The following is a 6,660-nucleotide window of genomic DNA, read 5'->3' as shown; positions in this document are numbered from 1 at the left end:
TCCTACCTTAGATCTCTCACCTCCATCTCTAGATTTGTGCTAAAGGAAAATGTGGATGACAATCTTTAGAGTGAAACTCAAAGGGAGAAGCAAGATTTAGCAAGATCCCCCCTTATCTCCTTCTGTAGAGGCTTATAAAAGGATAAGGAAGCCACCTTTTTGTGTAATCGGTGGAAGCTTTCCACGGCTTCTCACTTTGCATTCATCACTTGAGGGAGTTTTATGTTGCTTTGTTTGCTTGTTTTTATGGATTTGATCATGTATTTTTTAAGTATGAACAACTAAACAGCAAGGTCACCGGATGTTGGTGAACCTTGGGATGGACTTGCATGGTTGGATATTTTGATCCATTCTTATTGCATGGTGTGTTTGAGATTCGAGCTTGGTGTACTTCGATGCATTAATATACATGAGAACTCTGTATGTCAATTTCTAGGTTGTACTGGTGGTGTAGCCAATTCCCTTGTAATAGACACACTTAGCTTGGAAGGAATTCATGCACGAATACGCTGTCACCATCGGGTATTCTGTACCCCTCCAAACATTAGGATTGAACCTCATTTGAGTATCAACCCTAATTAAAGATTTCCACATTTTTAATGTGATCATAGGAGGATTTGATCAAAAGAAATTATGTATCAACAGTACTCATATTAGATTAGGGGTCAATTGCGATGACCATTTTGTAGATTTATCTTATGAATTTCTTGGTCTAAACCAATAGTTTCGTGGTAGTCTTAGCATCCTTCTCACTTTAGTAGCCCAGTGGAATCCACATCCATTACCAGTTTCACCCCTATATTTTCACCCCCTTTATCTCGAACGAAGACTATTTCCTTAGTTCATTTTTGTTCTTTTGGTAGTTTAGATCACTCACTCAAACCTATAGGCTAAACAACATACAAAGATGAAGTAAGAGTAGCTTCTTGGTCCCTGGGAATACGACCCTTGCTGGTGTTCATAACACATCAAGTACCACTCAACCATCCTTTACATCAATCTAGGCTTCTAAAGTTGCTAAGAATGGTTTTACCAATGAGAGGCACTTCCACTTTGTCAACCACATCTAGGATTACAAAGTCCACCGAAAAGATTAACTTGTCCACCTTCACCAACACATCTTTAATAATACCTCTTAATTGCCGAATAGACCTGCCTGCTAATTGTAAAGTCATTATGGTGCCTTTTGGTTCTCCTAACCCCAGTTTTTGGAATATTTTGTAGGACATTAAATTGATGCTTTCCCCAAGATCGGGTAAAGTTTTCTTATCCACAAGCCCTCCAATAGTGTATGGAATGATAAATCCCCCAGCGTCTTTCTCTTTCTTAGGGAGCTTGTCTGTGCTCAAGGCCAAACATTCTTCACTAAGTGTCACTAAACACACTTCCTCAAGCATCGAATCATTAGTGAGTAGCTCCTTCAGGAATTTTGCATATCTCATCATTTGTGAAAGAGCCTCAACAAAAGTAATTTATGAACACATCTAGAAATCTCTTATACTACTCTTCTTGTTGATCTTTCTTCATTCTTTCTGGTAAGGATGTTTGGTTTGGTATTCAGGAAAATAAGTTCTTCCCTTTTCCTTTTCCTTTCCTTTCTCCTCACTGTAAACTAGAGCTTTAGGACCAACCTCAACTGATTGCCATGCTCTTGACTAAGGATTAAGAATATAAGTTTTGGGTTCATTGTTTGTTTGGTTTAGAAGTTGCTTAGCATTTCTCAAAGTAACAGCCTTCAGAGATTCCTTGGGATTGATTTCCGTGTTACAAGGGAGAGAACTTGGGAGTCTTTTCTCAATTATCTTCAACATTTGGGCCATATGATGCTCTAAATTCCTCATAGTAGTATTGGTGTTCCTCATCAATTTTTTATGCCCTGAAAGATGAATTTTGTTGTCTTTTATGTACCGAGTTGATAAGTTTTTGTGTAATAGTAATACGAAGTATTCTTTTCTTACGATGAGTATTACTTTTATTAGATTTTAGCACTAATATATGTGTATTTGTGTTACTTGTGTGCATGTAGGATTGTGGAGCCAAATATAGAGAGAGGAAGACAAAGTAGATTGCGATTGCACTTTATTGAAGGAATCTTGGAGTGAACAAACGTGAAGACACAAGTTGTGCTCAAAGATATGTAAATGTGTGCCAACCTCCATGTGCTCAAGCAATTACATGGTATGGAGGGGCACAAAGGCAGTCACATTTGCGTATTCTGACTTGTGCAATGCTAGCAAGATCTTCATCAATGTTATCCATTATTAAAGAAGCGACGCGATCTACAACATAGACATATGTCCGTTTATGTTGCCTTGATGAAAAGTGTGGATTCAGGAGTGTTTTTGGTGGGATCACTGTAGCAAGTTACTGTATCAAATCACTGCAGAAATTTACTACCTCAAATACTGTATCATCCACATAACCATCGACACGAATACCAAGGGGGTTTTACTTATGGATTGCATGTTTTTACTTTCGATTTCATTATTGGTTGTATCTTGCTCCATGGAAAGCTAACCCCCTTGTGGGTACTTGGACTTGTAAACACTAGGATGTTATTGTTTCATTGATCTTTTATTATGCTTTCCTTAATTAATGCCTTTAATTGTGTTCCAATGTTGAATGCTTGTTGAATGATTTCTCCCTTAGATTAATACTAGGGTTGAGAGTCTACATTGGTAATACTTGTAAGTGAGTGACACACCATGAGGGTTAGACAGAGAAAGATAGAAGAGGGTCAAGAGGGTGAGTCGAGAGGTAGCTGAACTTCCCTTTCCCCTTTGGTGTGATTTATCCTACCTCCATGTTCCAAGGGTTCTTTGCATTCACAATAGGTTTGGGTCTGTGTATTTCACCTTGACCAAAGGGTTAGACATATATTAGTGAATAGGGTTTATCATTTGGAATCCCTAGAGCTTCTTGCAACTGTACGCAGTGTGAGGTGTTGAGACTGAGTGATTTACAATAGGTTTGGGACTGTGTATTTTAGGATTTCCATGACTCATTAAGCATCAGTCAGGAGCTTAATAGTTGGTCCTGCACTTGAAGCAATAGTCATAGGGGGAGCAATGTCCGGATGCCCCACTTTCTATCGATTGCCTTTGTTCTCGTTTTATTGCGCCTCTTGTTCTTACTTTCTTTATTTATTTGCATATTGATTTTGTTCACACTAATATTGACTCATCATCACTTTGGTTAAGTAGAAATCCTTGTGTTTCTGATCACTATTCCCTGTGGATTCAACTACCCACTCAGCGGGGTATTATTACTTCAACAAACCCGTGCACTTATGGGTCACACGCAATGGGGTGTGTCAAGTTTTTGGCACCATTGCCAGGGAATAGGCGTTTTAGAAGCACTTTGCACTTTCCTATTTTAACTTAACTCGTTCTATTTCATATCTTCTTATTCTTCCATGGTTCTGATTTGTTTTTCTTTCTTTGGTTGTAGCTCCAAGTTATGACCCGAGGAAACCCTTTGACATTGATTGAAGGAAATCCGACATTGAAGGAATAATTCATAGAAGGGGAAAGAACCTATGCAAGAACAGTCTAATCAAGTTGAGATAGAAGGTGAAGAGTCAGACAATATGGCAAAACAGAATGAGCAGCAGAGGACAATGTCTGATTATGCCAGACCAGCAGTTCTTGGCACACAATCTAGCATTGTGCGGCCATTGATCACAGCTCAGAATTTATATCTCAAGCCATCATTCATCCAAATGTTACAGTAGTCGGTATAATTTAATGGTTTGGCCGATGAGGATCCAAACAATCACATAGAGAACTTCTTGGAAGTGTGCGACATGCTCAAGATCAATGGTGTTACGAATGATGCTATCAAGTTGAGGGTCTTCCCATTTTCCTTGAAAGGGAGAGCGAAGCAATGGCTATATTCATTACCTAGAGCATCGATTACTACATGGGAGGAGGTGGTAGAAGCTTTTCGTGCCCGATATTTCCCTCCTGGAAAATCTACAAAGCTTAGGAATGAAATATCCTCTTTTGTGCAAATAGAATTGGAGTCTCTATTTGAGACATGGGATAGGTTCAAGGAGCTCCTGTGGAAATGTCCTTAACATGGGTTCCCTAAGTGGATGATCATTCAGCCTTTCTATAATGGGTTGAACCTGAGCACAAGACAGTGACTTGATGCTACAGCAGGAGGTACCCTAGGGAGTAAGACCCCAGAAGAAGCCCGGCTTCTCATTGAAGAAATGGCTATAAATAGTTATTAGTGGAATACAAGAGACAGGTTGAAGGTAGCTGGACTTCATGAGATCGATGCAATTACTTCATTGGCGGCCCAAGTTGAGTCATTGAACAAGAAGTTAGATACTCTAACTTCTCCTAGAGTGGTAGCCTTGACTAGTTGCACTGGGTGTGGGAAGGACATACTCCATTAGATTGCCTTATTTCTATTGGTGTACATCCTCGGTAGAACAAGTGGATTTTATGGGTAATGCAATGAGAAATCAAGGCGATCCATATAGTAACACCTACAATCCAGGTTAGAGGAGCCACCCAAATCTTTCATGGAGTAATCAAGAGCAACCAAAATCCATGGCACCACCCGGCTTCCAACAACAACAACAAGCCTCAAACATGGAGAACCGAGTTCTAGGTTTGGAAAACTGGATGACCGATCTAGAAAAAGATTTGACCAAGTTCATTGCATCTTTGGGCACAAGATTTCAATCAGTTGAAGCCACACTTTGCAACCACACTGCTTCATTGCATAACTTGGAGAATCAAGTGAGGAAAATTGCGAAGTCTCTATCGGAGAGACCTCAAGGGAGTTTACCTAGCAACAAGAAAACCAATCCGAGAGAACATGCGAAGGCGATCACTTTGAGAATTGGTCGTGATGTTGAGGGTAGGCTTCCGAGTGAGAAGACCAATGTTGAAGAACCCTAGGTCATGGAGGTTGAGGAGAGAACTAAAGTAAAGGAGGTGTCACCCCCACCTTACAAGCCAAGAATCCCTTATCCTTGAAGATTGAAGAACAACCAAAATGATCAGTAATACAAGAAGTTCTTGGGTCTATTTAAGCAGTTGCACATCAACATCCCATTTATAGAGGTGTTGTCTCAAATGCCTCGTTATACAAAGTTTTTGAAAGACCATTTGACCAACAAGAGAAAATTGGAGGAGAGTTAATTTTTGATTCAAGATGCTTCATGTTCGGTGGTGTTGTAAAAGAATATGCTGAACAAGAAGAAGGACCCCAAAAGCTTCATCATCACGTGCAACATTGGCTATTTAGGTGAAGAAAAGGCATTGGCGGACTCAGGGGCCAGCATCAACTTCATGCCTTAAATCTTCTTTGAAAAGCTAGGCATGGGAGAGCCTAGGCCCACTCGGATGACATTATAATTGGTGGACCGAACGGTTAGACATCCGAGGGGCATCATCGAAGATATACTTATGAAGGTTGACAAGTACATATTTCCTGTGGACACTATAGTGTCGGATGTCAATGAGGATATCGATGTCCCGATGATACTTGGCAGGCCGTTCTTGTGTACTTCCAAGGCTCTTATCAACTTGGACGGCGAGGATTTGACTTTACAAGTTAGGGATGATAAGCTTACATACCTCCTCACCGAAGCCATGAGACATTCTCTAGACTTTGATGATACTCTTTATTTTCTTAACACTACTGATGAACTAATAGATGAATATGTGATGGAAATGATGTGTCCAGACCAGTACGAGGGGTTGCTAAACCAAGAAGTGGAGAATGAAGACGTGATGACACTTGGTCTAGAGGACAAGGTGCAACCTACCCTGTGAATGATTAAGAAGATGATCCGGAAGATGAAGCGTGCAAGGATACATCATAAGAAACACCCCAAGGCTAATGGAGATATGTAAGAATGGAGTAAGGGTGACGAACCCTTGTGTGGTAACCAAGTTGATAACTCTCCCGCTATCCTCAAAAGACTATGCTCATCATGTTTTCAGGTCATGGGTAAGAGGGTAACCTTCCTATATGAGCCCCCATGAGGTAAGAAGAGATACGTCAAGCTGAGTGACATTAAACAAGCGCTTCTTCAGACGCAACCCAAGTCTTTACTGTTTTTCTTGGTATTAGTTAGTGTTTGCATGAACAAGAGCTTAAGTGTTGGTGTCTTGATCTTTTATATGCTATTATTGTGATTTTCTCGTGGATCTTTGGTTTTTTCATGTACTTACTTGTGTGTGGTGAAGTATCTTGGTCGTTTCAGCGTGTTTTTTATGGTTCTCTGGTTACATGTGCATAATATAGGCAAGCTTTGAGCAGATTTGAATGTTCAAAAATTTTTCGCAAAGTCCGTGATTTTTTATAAGTCATCTAGAGAAAACACACGGCCATGTGGAAATTCCACATGAGGGTGTGTTTTCATTCAGAGCTCATCCCGAGAGGACATAGGGGCATATGTCTGCCCCTGTGAACAACCTTGTGATTGTCACATGCCCATGTGAAAAGTACACACAGGCGTGTGTTTCTCTACATAGGTTCAGAACACTATCCCGAGAAGACACGAGGCCGTGTGTCTGCCCCTGTTTCTGACCATATGCATTACACACTAGCGTGGGTAATTTCCACATGCCCGTGTGATTTCTTGCAGAGAAGATCTCGCCATCCTGAGAAGACACGGGAGTGTGTGAGTACCTC

General features: G+C 40.5%; 1 non-coding gene across 1 annotated transcript; it reads right to left on the bottom strand.

Annotated features, from left to right (window-relative positions):
* Positions 1-3,979: 3,979 nt before the first annotated feature.
* On the bottom strand, positions 3,980-4,086 carry LOC120266721. The gene has a single exon (XR_005538260.1). It is a non-coding gene; the product is annotated as a small nucleolar RNA R71 (small nucleolar RNA).
* Positions 4,087-6,660: the final 2,574 nt, after the last annotated feature.

This window comes from Dioscorea cayenensis, chromosome 1, assembly GCF_009730915.1.
Source record: "Dioscorea cayenensis subsp. rotundata cultivar TDr96_F1 chromosome 1, TDr96_F1_v2_PseudoChromosome.rev07_lg8_w22 25.fasta, whole genome shotgun sequence".
Classification (NCBI taxonomy): Eukaryota; Viridiplantae; Streptophyta; class Magnoliopsida; order Dioscoreales; family Dioscoreaceae; genus Dioscorea; species Dioscorea cayenensis.
Note: the sequence above shows the minus strand (reverse complement) of the source record. Positions and strands in the feature narration are given on the sequence as shown.